This window comes from Neophocaena asiaeorientalis, unplaced genomic scaffold (genome assembly GCF_003031525.2).
Source record: "Neophocaena asiaeorientalis asiaeorientalis breed wild unplaced genomic scaffold, Neophocaena_asiaeorientalis_V1.1 scaffold671, whole genome shotgun sequence".
Lineage (NCBI taxonomy): Eukaryota > Metazoa > Chordata > Mammalia > Artiodactyla > Phocoenidae > Neophocaena > Neophocaena asiaeorientalis.
In genome coordinates, this window is record NW_020175533.1 from 2,732,328 (window position 1) to 2,752,282 (window position 19,955).

The window sequence follows — 19,955 nt, forward strand, 5'->3', positions numbered from 1 at the left end:
TTCTGATTTGGTTGCAACTTGGAGGTTCCCACGACCTCCTCTTCAGGTTGGATTAATTTGGTAGAGCAACTCACAGAACTCAAGGAAATACTTACTTACATTTACCAGTTTATTAAAGGACACGATAAAGGATGCCGATGAACAGCCAGATGAACAGATACATAGGGTGAAGTTTGGGAGGGTCCCTAGTCCAGGAGCTTCTGTCCCTGTGGAGTTGGGCTGCATCACCCTCCTGGTATGTGGATGTGTTCACCCACATACCGGAAGTTCCGGAAGCTCCTGGAACTCCATGCTATTGGGATTTTATGGAGGCTTCCTCACGTAGGCATGATTGATCATTAACTCCATTTCCAGCCCTCTCTCCGCTCTGGAGGATGGGGGCCTGGGGCTGAAAATGCCAAGCTCCTAATCATGGTTTGGTCTTTCTGGTGACCATCCAGGAGCCCACCCAGAGCCACCTCAGTAAAATAAAGGTGCTACTAATGCTCTTATCACGTAGGAATTTACAAGGGTTTCAGGAGCTCTGTGTCAGGAACTGGGGCAGAAACAATATATATTTTCTATTATCTCACAGGGCCATTCCTGGCTAATTTCATCTTCACCACAAGAAGGTAGCAACGCCATTATTACTCACAATGCCATGGCTCTTTAGAACCTGTTTGTACTGGAAAAATACAGATCTCTTGCCTCCACAGTTCCCTAATACCATTTATTTAATGCTGGTTACATCTTACTTGGGACATCGCATCATCCATTGGCCTGCCCATAAATACTGGCTTCCAGTGACTCCTCATACAGAAGTTACTGTGTTTTGTTGATAAGAACCACAAAAGCAAGCCTTACACAGAGGATGTGGGGAAATGTGAATAATACTTCATTTTCTGGTCATGTTAAATTTTCTGTTTGGAATTTTATAGCATAAAGGTAGAACAAGATAACTTCTAACCACGTCTTCTCCTGAACTCTTTGAACAATAATCAGTGCATCCTAGAATGAGATCTATTGCAAGCTTGACTGCACCCCTGCCTTCCACTCACCACCACCAAGGGGGAGGAAAGAAAGGTGCCCATGGCAGAAGTCCCAGTTGTACAAAGAATGTCCGTTCTTCATCTGGCATGGCTTGAGACTGACCTGGGGAGCATGATGTCACCACATTGATAAGCCAAGAGAGCCCATTGGAGTTGTGGAGCAATTGTCTTGAAAGTCTCTGCAGGAAGTGGACATGGCCCAGAGTACTGCTTGACACCTGGTGCAGAGCTTGTGGAGGGAATGACAGCCCTGGGTGCCATACAAGGTAAAGGCATCTGCCACCACCTCTGCACCTTTAGGTGCCCTAGACTGGAGGTAGTCCCACAGGTGGAATAGTCACGGTGAGAGCTGATACACGTGCAACTCAAGCCCAAGGACTGGCACTGAATGTTCAGGCCTAGAGCCTTGAACTTGGCCTATAAACAACATGAGTGATAGTCACTCAAAATCAGGCTGTCGCCACCATTCTGATGCCCCAGTCTCATAAGATCTTATGAAAGAAATGCCACACCAGCCATCAGGAGTGATCTACTTGCCAGCCCCACGCCCCAGCCCAGAACTGGCCACAGAGCTCTGGGACAGTCCTATAGGTGTAAGTACCAGAGCTCATCAGGGCATCTGTCTGACCCTATACATAGGGTAAAGGGTAAGAGAGAGCACCTTCAAAAAGGAAAAATAGGGATCAGGGCTCATGTGGGTCCTGGTCCAGACCAGGACCTCACTCAAATGGTACTTCTGGCCCGGCCAGTCCCAGCCACCAGACAGGGTTTTAGGCCACTTTGAGGAAGCCACTCCAAAGCATGGGGGCCCCTGCATCTCAGGGCCTGGAGCAGGGATCCTACTTGCACTGCCTGTGGCTTATGTACAAGATGTACTAGGTTCCATATAATCTTTCATCAGAAAATTATTAAAGAAAGTTAACTTGTAATATGTTAATGTGGTGGGTTTAGAATATGTCCATGAATTCTTCGACACTCTTCCATTCCAGAGATGGTACTTAATTCCCCTCCCCTTGAGAGTATGCTAAACTTAGTATCGTCTAAGTATAGTATAGTGAGTATGCTCACTTCTAATGAACGGAATTTGGTGAAATGTACAGTATGTAATTTCCTAGACTAGCTAATAAAAGGCACTGCAGCTTCCTGCCTGTTCTTTCTCTTGGATCACCTGTCTGTGGGAAGCCAGATGTCATGTTGTGAGGCTGTATCAAGCGGCCATATGGAGGGGTCCATGTGATTAGGAACTGAGGCTTCCTGCCAACAGCCTTGTAAGTAAGCTTGGAAGCAGACCCTTCTGTCCAAATGAGACGTCAGATGAGACCACAGCCCCAACTACCATCCTGGCCGCAAACTTGTGAGAGAACTGGGGCCAGAACAATCCAGCTAAGGCACTCCTGGACTCCTGTCCCTCTGAAAATGTTCAAGATAATAAATGTTTGTGGTTTTAAGCCACTAAGTTTTGGGGATAATTTGTTACACAGCAAAAGGTAGCTAGTACAAATACTATTGGTTAAATTTATTCAATAGAACTTTATAAATTCAGTTCAAGGGTGGGGTGAAGTGGAGAAAACCGAGAAGGGATATACTTAGCTTTCCAAAATGGAAAGATCTTCATGTTTAAGTTTGTCAGCAGCTACCATTTGTATATTAGAAGTTGTGCTAATTACAGATGTGTGTCATTTTAAAAGCCCCCAAAAGAGCTACTGAATAATTCTTATTAACCTTGAGTTACTGGATATATTTTAAAATATGAAACTTCATTCTAAAACTATAATTAAAAATTACAAAGAATTTATACTTGTTTTCCTTCCAGGTAGTCTGGATAGGTGTTTGTTTATGTTTTTGTACAGAGTTTGCTTTCCACTGACACAATTAAAGACTCAGCAGAGCTCTTACACAGCGTGACAGAGATGGTGGCGCCATGGGATGTCAGGAACCAGGGTTTCTGAGTCAGTGATTGGAGGAGAAGCCACCTGCCCATTAGAAATACCCATTTTAGATTTTATTGCTTCCTGGAATCACCTCCCAGGGCTAGGATGAGGCAAACAAAGTGTCTAGAGTGTAAAATTTAAGGAGACATGTCAACTGATGAATGGATAAACAAAATGTGGTCTATCCCTATGATGGAATAGTATTTAACCATGAAAAGGAAAGAAGTACTGATCCCTGCTACAGCGTGGATGAACTTCAAAAACATCACTTGATATGGGGAAGCAGAGGTTACCGGGGGACCCCAAGAGGAGCTGGAAAATGAAGACAACATGGAGAAGGCAAAGTTGAGGAATGCAGGGATTCTGAGTCTTGATGGTATTATCTGAGCCCCTGGATCCAGCCTTGTCCAAACTACACCTGAAGCTCCCAGTTGTATGCTGTGAGTCAGGAATTCAGACAGAGCACATCAGCAATGATGGCTTATCTCTGCTCCTCCTTGTCTGGGGCCTCAGCTGGGAGGCTTGAAGGCCAGGGGCTGGATCGTCTGAAGGCTCTCTCACTCACATGCATGGTAGTTGATGCTGGCTGCAGCCTGGGCCTCTCCATGTGATTGGTTTGGGCTTCCTCACAGCATGGTGGCTGGCTTCCAAGGCCAAGCCCTGTGAGAGAGAGACAGGTGGAAGTTGTATCGCCTTTCATGACCAGTTTTGGAAGTTACATAGTGTTACTTCCCCCATCTCCTATTCATTGAGGCAGTCACAAGGTCCTGCCCAAGTTCAGATGGAGAAGAAAACAGGTTCTGCTTCTTTTTTTTTTTTTTTTTTAAAACCAACCTTTCAATACCTAGGTGTTGGGTAGGAGTTTTTTAATTTACTTATTTATTTATGTATGTATTTATTTTGGCTGCGTTGGGTCTTCGTTTCTGTGCGTGGGCTTTCTCTAGTTGCGGCAAGGGAGGGCCACTCTTCATCACAGTGCACGGGCCTCTCACTATCTTGGCCTCTCCTGTTGCGGAGCACAGGCTCCAGACGTGCAGGCTCAGTAGCTGTGGCGCACGGGCCTAGTTGCTCCGCGGAATGTGGGATCTTCCCAGACCAGGGCTCGAACCCGTGTCCCCTGCATCGGCAGGCGGACTCTCAACCACTGTGCCACCAGGGAAGCCCCAAGGTTCTGCTTCTTGATGGGTAGCAACAAGGTTCTAGAAAGGCACATGGGGCCAGAAATATTGCTGTGACCATTTTTGGAAATTATAATCTACCACTAACTGAATAAGACACTGGGCAAGTTGCTTCACCTCACTAGGCCTCAGTTTCCTCATCAATTAAATGGGGATAATAATAGTGTCTATGGTGGAGGGAGAGAATCACATGAGATAATGCATATAAAGTACTTAGCCCAGTGCCTGCAATATGGCAAGTGCTCAGGGAAGATTAGAAATTATTGTCAGAATTCCCTGGCGGTCAAGTGGTTAGGACTCCATGCTTCCGCTGCAGGGGGCATGGGTTCAATCCCTGGTCAAGGAACTAAGATCCTGCATGCTGCATAGTGTGGCAAAAAAAAATTATTATCAATAATCATTAGCATTGATCAATGAGGCATCTTGGTACAGCCAAAACAAGGTGTTGTGGGTTGAATTGTATCCGCCCCTCAAAATATATTCAAGTCTTAACCCCTGGTACCTGTGAATGTGACCTTATTTGGAAATTAGGTCTTCGCAGGTGTAATTAAGATGTAAGTTAAGGGACTTCCCCAGTGGCGCAGTGGTTAAGAATCTGCCTGCCAATGCAGGGGACACGGGTTAGAGCCCAGGTCTGGGAAGATCCCACATATTGCAGAGCAACTAAGCCTGTGTGCCGCAACTACTGAGCCTGCGCCTGCCAGCCACAATTCCTGAGGCCTGCGTGCCTAGAGCCCGTGCTCCGCAACAAGAGGAACCACCGCAATGAGAAGCCCGCGCACCGCAACGACAAGTAGCCCCCGTTCGCCCCAACTAGAGAAAGCCCGTGCACAGCAACGAAGACCCAACGCAGCTGAAAATAAATAAATAAAATTTTTAAAAAAGATGTAAGTTAAGATGAGGTCATACTAGATTAAGGTAGATCCTGATTCCAATCACTGGCTCCTGATGAGAAGAGGCACAGAGATACATACACAGTGAGAATGCCGTGTGACGAAGGAGGCAGGAATTAGTGATGCGTCTGCAAGCTATGGACTGCCAAGGATCTCTGGCAACCCACCAGAAGCTGGAAGAGGCAAGAAAGGACCCTCCTCCGGAGCCTTCAGAGGGAACATGGCCCTGCCACCAGCACCTTGATTTCAGACTTGTAACTTCCAGAGCCATCAAAAATTTGGGGGGTTTTTGTTGTTTTTTGCTATGCCGCACAGCGCCATTTGTGGGATCTTAGTTCCCTGACCAGGGATTGAACCTGGACCGTCCGGCAGTGAAGGCGCGGAGTCCTAACCACTGGAACACCAGGGAATTCCCCAAATGTCTGTTGTTTTAAGCTTCCCCCGCCAAAAGACTCAGCAGACACAGGCACCCTACTCTTTTCCTGGCACTGAGAATACAGTAATGACTAAGGTAAGGACTCTGCCTCCGAGGGGCTGGCAGCAATACAAGCAGTAAAGCAATGAATGGAGGGGCTCTGAGAATGATGGCATGCTACTATGGACAAGAGGCTCTGTGTCGGGGGTACCTAAGTTTGATGATTTACTCTGAAGCCTCACAGGACTCTGTGTAGTCGTATTCACGGCTATGATTTATTACAATGAAAGGACACAAAGCACAGTCAGCATAGGGAAAAGGCATGCAGGGTGAAGTGGGGAGGGAACCAGGAACAAGCTTCTAAGACTCCCGTCCTGGTGGAGTCCCACAGGATACGCTTAATTCCTCCAGAAGTGAACAGTGACAACGCATCTGAAATGCTGTCTACAGGGAAACTCACCCGGGGTTAGAGTCCAAGATTTTTATCAGGGGCCAGTCACGTAGGCACCCTCTGGTTAACATGTACCAAAATGCCAGACCCCCAGAAGGAAAGCAGGTGTTCAGCATAAACCACAGGGTTTGTACAACCATTTAGGCAGTCAGCCACTTGCCATTTAGAAAGTGCTGGGAATTCTCCCCACATCTGAGTTCCCAGATGTCAGCTGCATTAGTCAGCTGCCATGCAAGTTACTGCAGACTGGGTGGCTTAAACAGCAGAAATTTATTTTCTCACAGTTCTGGAGGCTAGAAGTCCAAGATCAAGGTGCCACCAGGGTTGGTTTCTAGTGAGAACTCTCTTCCTGGCTTGTAGACAACTGCCTTCTCGCTATGTCCTCACATGGCCTTTCCTCTGTTTGCACCGAGAGAGCGAGATCTCTGGGGTCTCTTCCTCTTCATCTAAATACACCAGTCCTACTGGATCAGGACCCCGCACTTATGACCTCATTTAACCTTGTTTACCTCCTTAAAGGCCCCATCTCCAAATACGATCGCTTTGGGGGTAGGGCTTCAACATATGAATCTGGGGTGGAGACACAATTAAGTCTGTTACACTAACCAAGGGCCAACTTTGCAAGCAGGCCTCCTATGTTAACTCTTTCCACCACAGGCTCCAAACTCAATTCCAGAAGCCTTGAAATGGCTGACAGTCACATTGTTCCCTGGGAGGAAGGGGGCTCCATTTGGTGCTTGTGGTCCAGGTTAAAATGATCCCTTCCCTGTGTGTTGAGAACCTTCTTGCTACCTTGGCCACAGCTGACAAAACCAGAAGTGGAAGTGTGAGCAGAAGGCATCCCTACAGGTTAAAGGACAGAGTGTGTCTTTTTTTTTTTAAATAGATATGCTTGTTGCTTATCTATTTTTTTTTTTTTTTTTTTTTTTTTATTTCTCTAGTTGCGGCGAGCAGGGGCTACTCTTCGTTGTGATGCGCGGACTTCTTACTGCGATGGCTTCTCTTGTTGCGGAGCATGGGCTCTAGGTGCATGGGCTTCAGTAGTTGTGGCGCACAGGCTTAGTTGCTCCACAGCATGTGGGATCTTCCTGGACCAGGGCTCGAACCTGTGTCCCCTGCATTGGCAGGCGGATTCTTAACCACTGCACCACCAGGGAAGTCCCCAGAGTGTGTCTTTTATTTGGCGGGGAGTCATTGAAGGGTTTTAAGCAACACAACAGCTAACATTGCTGATTGAGAGAAGCTTCATTTCTCACAAGTAGTTGAAACATGAATTTCCTACATGTGCAATTAACTATGAAATGGTTCAGGGCAAGTTGAGAACCTCTGACTGTGTTTACTAGACCCCTATGAGTAAAACATAATTCCATGTACATATAAAATGCAGCACCACACAAATTTGTGTCAGTCTTTACTAGAAAAAGAAAAGCTGAACATGGATTGAACTGCTACTTCCTTAACAGTAAGTAGGTGTCATGGATTTGGGAAATGACTCATAAGTGTTGACATGACTCAGGATTGTATGAAACTAGGCCATGTAAAACTTTATTAAGTCCCATTTCACTCAAGCTTTTTGTATACAAGTTATATAAATGGAATATATGCTAAGAGTGTATTCAAAGCTAGCTCTGAATTAAGGGCACTGTGCTTATAAAAGGCATAATTCCACTAATCAAATTTTATTTTTACTTTATATTAGGGTACATTAGAAACTTACACAGAAGTCTAGAGAACATCAAAATGAGCATTCTGTACCATCACCCAGCTGCAACCTTTATAAACTATGGCCAACCTTATTTCATCTATATTCCATGCACTATGTACCCTTCAGATTATTTTGAAGCAAATCTCAGATATCATATTATTTTATCTAGAATATGTCGGTATGTGTGTCTGAAAGATAAGGACTCTTTAGAAAATCTAACCTCAGTACCATTTCCTCATCTAAAAATATTTAAAAATCCTAAATAGTGTCAAATATCCATTCAGCCTTCATATCACCCTGATTTTTTGTATATATTCAGGATGACTTCATATGGATAGGCACATACTGTTGGTTGTGTCTCTTTTTGTGATGTCATCAGTCATTGATGGGCGATGCCTGGATCCATTTATTCACAAGGGGGTGACAAAATGGAATGTTCTGATTCTCTCATTCCTTCTTCATTTATTAGCCCAAATACATCTATAAAGGGAACTTCCCCTTGCCAATTCTTTGCCTTGTATAAGAAAACCAGGATAGGACTTCCCTGGTGGCGCAGTGGTTGAGAGTCCACCTGCCAATCCAGGGGACACGGGTTCGTGCCCCGGTCCGGGAAGATCCCACATGCCGCAGAGCGGCTGGGCCCGTGAGCCATGGCCGCTGGGCCTGCGCGTCCGGAGTCTGGCTCCGCAACGGGAGAAGCCACAACAGTGAGAGGGCCGCGTACTGCAAAAAAAAAAAAAGAAAACCAGGATAAATGCTTGATTCTTTCCCTGTATTTACCAGTTTCCAATATAAAGAGTTGTTTCCCAGGACTTTCCTGGCGGTCCAGTGGTTGAGACTCTGCCCTTCCACTTCAAGGGGTATGGGTTTGATCCATCCCCGCATGTGTGAGCAGTGTGGCCAATAAAATAAAATAAAAAAGAGTTGTTTCCCAAGGTGACCAATAAGCTATTTTTATTTGTATCATCATGAATTTGTGGATTTTAAACAGGTTTAGGGACTTCTCTGGAGGTTCAGTGGTTAAGACTCCAGGCTCCCACTGCAGGGGGAGCGGTTAGATCCCTAGTCCTATCCTGGTCTGGGAACTAAGATCCTGCCAGCCGCCAGGTGCGCCCTCCAAAAAAAATAAACAAACAGGTTTACATTTCATGTATTTCAATCCATTACAATTAAAACCTTGGTGACGCTCAAATCGTCCCATCTACAAATCAGTGGGATCATCTTCAATTTGTTTTCTGAATCAATCACTCATGACTTCTGGTTTTTCTGTTCCAACAAAGCTTTCCTTTCTGTTATTGTAGCCTCATTTTGTTTGCCCACATGGCTTGAGGTTTTGTTAAATTTTCCTCTTGATGGCAATGTTGCTCCAGAAATGCCAAGATGCCCTCAATCCCTCACCTCATCTGCATCTACACTGTTTCTTCGCCCGCCTTTCGCGTCTGAAAAAAACGCCTCCGAGACAGATGGCTGCTGGAAAGGAAGTTGTTTGCTGCAGGGTTTGCGGGAAACCTGCTCACTGCCGGAGAACTTGCCTTTCTTTCTCCTTTGAATATGAAATAAATCTGAGGTCTAAACTGCAAAGTCCCATCAGACATCACTTCTAGAGTTCCGTTTCTACTCGATCTAGGCTTTGTAAATCCGCACTAGTTAACCCCACATTTGATCCCCGCAATTTTCCCAAGTTGTCAAGAAATGCTGTAGGCTAAAGGCCTGGAGGAGGGCGTCCCTAGCCACCAAGGCCTGAGGTCCCGGGCCTCACACACCCGCCAGGCTCTGGGTGTCCTCCTCTGTTTGTGGACCCAGACGGGAGGCCGGTAGTTCTCAAAGCGGGGATGCAGCCGCATACTGCGGACGTGTTAGAAATGTAAATCCTCGGACCCCACCCCAGACCCACTGAAGGGGAAAACTGGGGATGAGGCCCTGCAGCCTAGGTTTTAACAAGCCCTCCAGTAGATTCTGTGAACCAGTGCACTAGGCCAGGTGTGCTAAGTGGGAAATAACTATTTGGGGCAAGTCCTCAAAAGCCCGGTCAGAGGGTCCCCATCAATTGATCGGTGTGCACCATACAATGCTCACACAGAGGACGCGCGCGTGCGCTCTAGGGGAGGGATACAGTTTTGTCTTGCGGTTTTATCATTTATATTGGAACGGGAACCCTTTCCCACCCCATTAAATAGCCTTCCGTTGCCTCCTATTTCTTTTACTTTCATTCCAGAAATGGTGTTTTCTTTTATCATTAGAAAGGTCATCCACGCTGCTTGCAAGTTTTTCAGAAAAGAAGGAACTACGACGTTGTAGTAGAAATAAATTACAAACATAAACCCAACATCCTAGGAATAGTTTCTCATTTCTGTACTTTACAAGTTTATATATTTCTAAATTTCCGTGTTTTTATTTACATAAATATATTTTTCTAAAATTGGGTTCGCTTGTACGTACTATTATATTTTGGTTCATACCTTTTCACTTCTGTATGTATTGTTATATAATATGCAGTTTTCCAGTAATGATAACTTCTGAATGCGTATTTTACAATTTTAAAATTAAAATGTAATACTTGATTATAGTGAAAATTTTAAAATATAGAAACATAAAATAAATATTTCAAATCTCAACCTAACTTTCTAGAAATATATCCAACATTACCAGCTTGATTTGCATAATTTCAGACTATATCTATTTGTATACAATCATTCAATTATATCTAATATATATGAGCATGAATACAAATGCCCAGGGTTCATCAGACCAATCCATATAATATTAATCTTGTAAGATACATCTAATTGTATATGTAAACATAGTTATAAACAACACATTACACATTTTTATACAATTAAGATCATATCACATATAGTGTTTCATGCCCTCAATTCATCATTCACCCTCATGTTATAAAAATGTCCCATATATTTATTCTCAAAGTGCCTGCTATTTCTTTATTTTTTTATAGATTTAAAAAAATACCTAGTGTTTATTCTAATTGGAAAGTCAACACATTCATTTACAAAGTTTAGAAAAATTAGAAATTATAAATGAGAAAATCATTTACTTTTAACCCTCATATAAAATCACATGTTTAAAAGTTCTAGGTGCATTCATTTTCTGCATGAATAATATTTATATTTCACATAAAAATGAAATGAATTTCTACAGTTTTATATAATATTTCTCTATTCCTCATATTATGACCATTACTCACAAGTTTGCATTCCAAAAATTATCCAAAAAGTAAAGGCCTAAACAGGCTAATCCTATTCCTCAGACCTAATTACTTTTATATTTAATTAGCAGTATGATTTAATTTAATTAGTAGTATAACTTCTAATTTTATTTATTTTTATTTTTTTATTATTTATTTATTTATTTTTTGCGGTACGCAGGCCTCTCACTGCTGTGGCCTCTCCCGTTGCAGAGCACAGGCTCCGGACGCGCAAAAAAAGGCGGACTCTCAACCACTGCGCCACCAGGGAAGCCCCATAACTTCTAATTTTAATCTACCCATATATGGCTATAAATATTTTTACAACAAAATATCGATGTATATGTACATTTGTTTTACTTCTTGGATTGATTTAGGAGTTTTTATTCTTTTTTTTTTCCTCAGTGGCTTGCAAGTTATATTTTCTATTCCTACCAATGACTAGAGTTAATTAGTATCTCTATTGTCTGCTTTTTAAAAGTCCGAGGAATCACTTTAACCAAAACAGATTCATCAGCATCACAGGACACTTTTCTTCCTCCCATCTCTCCTGTTAATATTTTTGGTAATTTAATGCCTAGCTTGTTATCAAAACTTATCAGAAGTGTAACGTATATAATTACAGTTATCTTTTTTGATAGTCAATGTTTGTTTGTCTATACCAGCATTCTGTACCAAATTCTTTGCTCACTTTTGACCCTTGCATCCCACTACTTCGTTGTGTTATATTCCTGTTAGCTGGAGTACATTCTTTGGTACATTTTTCACCTCAGGTCTGTGGGCATTGATCATCACATCCTTATTTGTCCAGTCATAACTGTATTTTGTCCTATTCGTTAATTGAGTAGTGTTATAGATCTAAGTTTAAAGCTAGTTTTCAAGCTACTACTCCAATCAGTCATACAACAAATATTTATTGAGTGCCCACTTGGTGTCAGGTACTGTTCTAGAGACTGCATACATGAGAGGAAAAACAATGAACCGATAGCTCTTATCTTCACCATTCAATCGAATGAGAAATGAGATATCACTTTGATCCTATTCTCACAAATTTAATCTGTCCTTTTTTATTTTACCTTTTTAGGATTTTCTTTTGATCTTTACATTTTTTAAGTTTCACTCATTTACCAAAGTGATAAGGAATGCTGTGAGGAGGCCTCAGCTTCACTGAAAGGATGGGTGGGGACGCTCCTCTGTCAGCCATTGCCAGTGGGAGCCAGTCAGGGAAGGAGGTGGATGGGGCAAGGGGTGGGGAAGAAGTGGGGTGAACAAGAAGGGCCTTGGGATCAGCCTGGGGTGATCCACCTATCCTTCAAGTTGTCCAACATGAAGGTCCATAAGGGGTTCAAGATCAACAAAAACATCTACTCTTCTTCTTGCTTAAAAATAAAATTGTGTTTATTACAAACTTACAACACACAAATAAAAGGAAAATAAATGGAAAAATATACAGAAATAAAATCCAAAGTGTTCTCTTTAATACATAAAGAATTCTTACAAACCAAAAAAAAAAAAAAATTCAAATTTTTTAAATGGGTAAAGGATGACAAATTATTTTTTTTTAAACACCACAAGTGGTCAGAATACACATGAAAGGGCTTCCCTGGTGGCGCAGTGGTTAAGAATCCACCTGCCAATGCAGGGGACACGGGTTCGAGCCCTGGTCCGGGAAGATCCCACATGCCGCGGAGCACCTGGGCCTGTGATTCACAACTACTGAGCCCGTGCGCCACAACTACTGAAGCCAGCGCCCCTAGAGCTCGTGCTCTGCAACAAGAGAAGCCACGGCAATGAGAAGACTGTGCACCACAACGAAGAGTAGTCCCCGCCCGCCGCAACTAGAGAAAGCCCGCGCGCAGCAATGAGGACCCAACGCAGCCAAAAATAAATAAATAAATAAATTCACATATTAAAAAAAATACACATGAAAATATATTCAACAGCTGCCTGATAATCAAAGAAGTGTTATTTCTCTGTGATGCCCTCTTTGATTCCCACCCCCTCAAGTGATAATTTCCTTGCTCTGTGCTCTCACAGTGCTGTCAGTGACCTATGTCTTATACAGTGTAGGATATGTCTAAACCTCCAGCTCTCTGACTGATCTGCGTACTCTTCAGAACAAGGGTTGTGTCTTTTATTTTGTTTTATTTATCATAACACAGAATGGACTTTTATCCTTTTATTGTACAGTTCTATGAATTTTACCACATATTCACGTGAGCACCACAGCAATCAGGATACAAAACACTTCCATCACCCCAACTATCCCTTTCTAGATACACCCCACCCCACCCCAACCCTCTGTAAACCACTGATCTCTTCCCATCACTAGAGTTTTGATTTTTCAAGAATATCGTATAAATGTAATCATAAAGTATGTAATCTTTTCAGACAGGTTTCTTTCATTCAACATAATGATGTTGAGATTTCTTCAAGTTGTGCTGTGTATGAGTAACATTGCAGTAATATTCTATTATATGGATGCACCATAGTTTGTTTATCCATTTATATATTCATGGATACTTGGATTGTTTCCAGCTTTGGGAAATTATGCTCAGAGTTTCTATAAGCATTCATGTACAAGGGTATACTAGTTTATACTCAGAAGTGAAATTGCTGGGTCACGAGGTAAGTGTATATTTAACTTTATGTGAAACTGCGATCAATTTCCAGAGTGGTTGTGACATTTTGCTTTCCCACCAGCAATGCATGAGTGATCCAGTTTCTCCATATTCTTGCCAGCATTTGGTGTGGTCAATATTATTTATTTTAGTCATTCATTAGAACGTGTGTATCTCATCATGGTGGGTATCTGCATTTCCTTAATTGTAATGAGGTTGAACATCTTTTCATGTGTTTATATTCCACCTTATATCTTCTTTGATGACATATCTATTCAGATCTTCTCCCCATTTTAAAAAATGGGCTTGTTTTCTTATTGTTGAGCTTCAAGAATCCTTTACATACTCTGGATACAAGTTCTTTGTCTGATGTGATGTGCAAATACTTTCTCCTAATCTGTAGCTTCATTCTTTTAACACTGTCTTTCAAAGAGCAAAAGTTTTTAATTTTGGTGAGGTCGAATTTAATCATTTTTCTGTTATGGATCGTGTGTTTAATGTCATGTTTAAGAACTCTTCCCCTAATTCCTGGTTAAAAAGTTTTTTCTTTTTTTTTTTTTTTGCTGGGCTGAGCGGCATGCAGGATCTTAGTTCCCCAAGCAGGGATAGATAGAACCTGCGCCCCCTGCAGTGGAAGCACAGAGTCCTAACCACTGGACCACCAGGAAAGTCCCCCAATGTTTTCTTTTAAAATTTGATAGTTTTATGTTTGACATATAGCTCTATGATCTGCTTTTGTTAATTTTTGTCTAAAGTTTGAGGTTTCCATTGAGATTCATTTTTTGCACATGGATTACTAATTTTTCCAGTGCCACTTTTTAAAAAGACTATCCTGCTTCCATTGAATTTCTTTTGCAACTTCATCAAAAATCAAAGGTCAGTATTTGCGTGAGTCTATTTCTGAACTTTTGCTCCATTGATCTATGTGTCTATTCCTTTGCCAATACCATACTGTCTTGAATACTGTAGTTTTACCGAAATTCTTAAAAATGAGTAGGGTGATTCCTCCAACATTATTCTCCCTTTTCAAAATCCTTTTAACTACTCTAATTCCTTTGTCCTTCCGTATAAATTTTAGAATCACTTTGTCTAAATCTACAGAAACTCCTGCTGGGATTTTGATTAGTATTGCATTAAATACCTTGATCGGCTTGGGGGAATGGACATCTTTCCTGCATTGAGCCTTCCAGCCACTGAACACATTTATTGCGCTCTTGCTGATTTCTTTCATCAACATGTAGTTTACAGCATACAGTTCCTGTATGTGTTTTGTTAGGTTTATAACTATTTCATTTTTGTTGGAACTGTTGTACATTTTGGGGGAGTTTCCAATTGTACATTTCTAGTTTATAGAAGTGTGATTGATTTTTGTTTGTTGACCTCGTATACTCTGACCATGCTTTGCTTAATTATGAGTTCCAGGCATTTTTTGTTTTGTTTTGCTTTTGTAGATTCCTTGAGATTTTCTACATAGGCAATCTTTTTTTTTAATTTAAAAAAAAATGTTATTGAAGTATAGTTGATGTACAATATTTACAAGTTATAGGTGTACAATATAGTGATTACAATTTTTAAAGGTTACACTCCAATTATAGTTATTATAAAATATTGGCTATATTCTCTGTGTTGTACAAATAAGCTACAATCCTTGTAGCTTATTTTATATACAATAATTTGTACCTCTTAATCCCCTAGCCCGTTATTGCCCTTCCCCCATTCCCTCTCCTCACTGGTAACCACTAGTTTGTTCTCTATATCTGCATAGAAAATCTTGTTGTCTGTGAATAAGGACAGATTAATTTCTTCCTTTTCAATCTGTATGCCTTTTCCCTTTTTCTTGCCTAATTGCACTAGTGAAGACTGCCAGTACTATGTCCAGTAGAAGTGGTAAGAGTGAACATCCATGCCTTCTTCCCAATCTTAGGGTGAAAGCAATCAGTCTTTCACCAGTATGATGTTAGTTGTAGACTTTTTTTGTGAATGCCCTTATCAGGTTTAGGAAGTTCACTACCATTCCTAGTTTGTTGACTTTTTATCATGAAAGGGTGTTGGATTTTGTCAAATGCCTTTTCTGCATCGATTTGAGATGATCATGTGGTTTTCTTTGTCCTTTATGTTCTTCTTTTTTTTTTTTTGGCTGCACTGGGTCTTAGTTGCAGCTCACGGGATCTTCACTGCCACGTGCGAGATCTTCATTGCAGCACATAGGATCTTTTTAGTTGCGGCATGCGGGATCTGTTGTTGTGGCATGCGGACTCAGTTGCAGCATGTGAACTCTTAGTTGCAGCATGTGGGATCTAGTTCCCTGACCAGGGATCGAACCTGGGCCCCCTGCATTGGGAGTATGGAGTCTTAGCCACTGGACCACCAGGGAAGTCCCAATACACAATTCTTAAAATGATTTACATAATACCCAGTTGTGCCACAAGGGTAATTTCTTTAACTTCATTGGGTCTTGCAAAGTAGGAGTATTTCCTGTTAGCAGTGGAACTGAATGCCAAATGTCCTATGAGAATCCAGGCCACCACCCATGTGAGCCTTTGTGTGAAGTTACTGGAAGCTCCAGTCAGCCTAATGGTTTGCCTCTGAAATGAAGGTCTTTGTTTTCCCAAGAAGTTCCTGGATGGTCCATGGTTTCCTCTGATCTGAATGAGAACTTAGAAGGAAGTGAGAAAGCACCTAGCAGTCTCTTCTTTATGCTCCAGTTCAGCATCATACTCAAGATCAGATAGGGACTTCCCTGACGGTCCAATGGTTAAGAATCCGCGCTTCCAATGCAGGGGGTGTGAGTTCGATCCCTGGTAGGGGAACTAAGATCTCGCATGCAAAAAAAAAAAAAAAAAGATCAGATAATTTGAAGAAAAATTAATTTGTGCAAAGCATAATCAAGGGTGATCTAGTTAAATTATAAGCTTTATTTCTGCACACTTTGTTGACAAACATAAAATTCATAATTAATGTAAGTGACACCCAGAGGCCTCTAAGTATTTAAAGGTAGAAATCAAACCTATTTGTGGTAGATTGTGGAAATGGCCTTAATTCTCCACTCTTCCCTGTTTCCATGTCCTTGTTCAATGTAACTTCACAGCTCCTCCCATCAAGAGGTGGAGTTTATTTCTTCACCCCTCGAATCTAAGCTGCCTTAGGACTTGCTCTGGCCCATAGGACAGTAGCAAATGTGATGAAAGCAGAGGCTTGAGGTATGCTTACATATGCTGCTCTTGGGAACCCTAAGCCTAGGGTTAGGGTTAGGGTTAGGGTTAGGGGTTAGGGTGAGGGGTTAGGGTTAGGGTTAGGGGTTAGGGTTAGGGTTAGGGTTAGGGTTAGGGGTTAGAGTTAGGGTTAGGGACGTGAGCCAGACCAGCAGAGGCCTCTCATATACCTACCAACCTGCCAACTGCCAGATACGTGAGCGAGGCCATCCTGTACCCTCCAGCACCAACGGAGCTGGCCTACCTACACCGGAAGAGTCACCCAGCTGACCCACAGAATCATGAGAAGTAATTTAATGTTTATTGTTTTAAGACACTAAGTTTTGGGGCTGTGTCGTATGCAGCAAAAGCCAACTAATGCACAATTCTTTTTTAAAAAAAATATTTGTTTAAGTTCGGCTGTGTTGGGTCTTTGTTGCTGCACGCGGGCAGTTGTGGCGAGCGGGGGCTATTCTTCATTGTGGTGCGTGAGCTTCTCACTTGCGGTGGCTTCTCTTGTTGTGGAGCTTGGGCTCTAGGATGCAGGCTCAGTAGTTGTGGTGCACAAGCTTAGTTGCTCTGCAGCATGTGGGATCTTTCCGGACCAGGGATCAAACCCATGTCCCCTGCATTAGCAGGCGGATTCTTAACCACTGCACCACCAGGGAAGTCCCAATACTCAATTCTTAAAGTGATTTATATAATACCAACATAAAGATGGAAAAAGATATTTTTAACTAAGCCCTTGTTATTGTTCAAGCATCATCAAAAATATCTTTGCATAGAGCGCCTTATTTGAAATGAAGGAAAAGTTTGTTTCATTAGTGTCAGGAGCAAGGTGAAGATGTCTGCTCTTGCCATTTCCATTTAACACTGTAGTGGAGATTCAAGTCAGTACAAACAACAAAAAAAAAAAGGAAGGGAGAATAAAGACATGCACATTGGAAAGGAAGAAGTAAAACTATCTTCATTCATAAACGATATGATCCTATATGTAGAAAATCCTATTCTAAGAAATCCTTTTAAAAATAACTACTAGAGGGACTTTCCTGGTGGTCCAGTGGCTAAGACACTGTGCTCCCAATGCAGGGGCCCAGGTTCGATCCCTGGTCAGGGAACTAGATCCCACATGCCACAACAAAGATCCCGCATGCCACAACTAAGAATTGGCACAGCCAAATTAATAAATAAAATTTTTTAAATAAAAATAACTACTAGAACTAATAAATGAGTTTAGCAAGGTTTCAGGATACAAGATCAACATACAAAATCAATTGCAGTTTTACATACTAGCAATGAACAATCCAAAAGTAAAATTAAAACAACTGCATTACCAACAAGGACCTACTGTATAGCACAGGGAACTATACTCAATATCTTGTAATAACCTATAATGCAAGAGAATGTAAAAAGGAGTATATTAATATATACATATATATAACTGAATCACTTTGCTGTACACCTGAAACTAACACAACATTGTAAATCAACTATATTTCTATAAGATTTTCAAAAATATTTATTTATTTGGCTGCGTCGGGTCTTAGTTGCAGCACGCAGGATCTTAATTGTGGCATGCGGGATTTTTAGTTGTGGCACGCAGGATCCAGTTCCCTGACCAGAGATCGAACCCGGGCCGCTGCACTGGGAGCACGGAGTCTTACCGCTGGACCACCAGGGAAGTCCCTCTATAAGAATGTTTTTTAAAAAGAAGACAACTGGGCTTCCCTGGTGGTGCAGTGGTTGAGAGTCCGCCTGCCGATGCAGGGGACGCGAGTTCGTGCCCTGGTCCGGGAAGATCCCACATGCCGCGGAGCAGCTGGGCCCGTGAGCCATGGCCACTGAGCCTGCGCGTCCGGAGCCTGTGCTCCGCAACGGGAGAGGCCACAGCAGTGAGAGGCCCGCGTACCGCAAAAGAAAAAAAAGAAAAAAGAAGAAGACAACTGCATTGACAATTGTATCCAAAAGAATAAAATACTTAGGAATAAATTTAACAAAAGAAACTCAAGATTTGTGCTCTGAAAACTTAAAACATTGCTGAGAGAAATTAAAGAAGGTCTAAATTAAATGGAGAAACAATTCATGTTCATGGGAAACACTCAATATTGTTAAGGTGGCAATTTTCCCAAAATTGATCTATAGATTCAATGAACTCTCTAAGAAAATCCTAGGAGGTTTTGTTGTAGAAATTGACAAGCTAAACCTAAAATTTATAGGGAAGTGCAAAGGACCTGGAATAGCCAAAACAATTTTGAAAAAGAGCAAAGCTGAAGGACTTCTACTACCCAATTTCAAAACTTACTATAAACCTACAATAATCAAGACAGTGTGGTATTTGCATAAAGATAGGCATATAGATCAATGTAATAGAATTGAAAGTCTAGAAATAACCCCTAAATTTATGGTCAATTGATTTTGACAAAGGTACTAAGATAATTCAATGGGGAAAAGACTGTTATCTCACACCACACATAAAAATTAATTCAAAATGGACCATAAACCTATATGTAAAACTATAAAATGTTTAGAAGAAAGCATAGGAGAAAATCTTTGCAACTTTGAGATTAGGCAAAGAGTTTTTCAAAAAGACACCAAAAAACCCATAAAAGAAAAAGGTTGGTAAACCAGACATCATTAAAATTTAAAATGTTTACACTTCAAAAGATATACCTAAGAAAATGCAAAGACAGTGCTTGCTTCAGCAGCCCATATACTAAAATTGGAACAATATAGAGAAGATTAGCATGTCCCCTGCACAAAGATGGCACACAAATTTATGAAGCATTCCATATTTTTAAAACATAAAAAGTAATACCCATTAAAATGAAAAAATGTTTTAAATTCCAGAAATATGTAGCATGAAAAGTTTACTACCTAAAATTTCTATCACCCCAGAATAAACACTGTTGAAGGCTTTATATATATTCTTCCAGTATTTTTTTCAATGAATATTGTAAAATAAAATCGTATTTTTCTCTAAAAAAAAGACAAACCATAGACTGAAAGAAAATATTTTCAAGTCACATATCTGATAAAGGACTTATATCTGGAAAATACAAAGAACTCTTCAAACTCAGTAAGAAGACAAACAACCCAATTTAAAAATTGGCAAAAATTTGAGTAGATATTTCACCAAAGAAGATATAGGAATGGCTAATAACCACATGAGAAATAGATGCTCGGTTTCATTAGTCTTTAAGGAAATGCAAATTAAAACCACAATAAGGGCTTCCCTGGTGACGCAGTGGTTGGGAGTCCCCCTGCCGATGCAGGGGACACGGGCTCGTGCCCCGGTCCGGGAAGATCCCACACGCCGCGGAGCGGCTGGGCCCGTGAGCCG

The 19,955-nt window shown here is 41.6% G+C and overlaps 1 non-coding gene across 1 annotated transcript; it reads left to right on the forward strand.

Moving 5' to 3' along the window:
• Positions 1-19,304: 19,304 nt before the first annotated feature.
• Positions 19,305-19,411, forward strand: LOC112416059 (U6 spliceosomal RNA). The gene has a single exon (XR_003006425.1). It is a non-coding gene; the product is annotated as a U6 spliceosomal RNA (small nuclear RNA).
• The last annotated feature ends 544 nt before the right edge of the window (positions 19,412-19,955 follow it).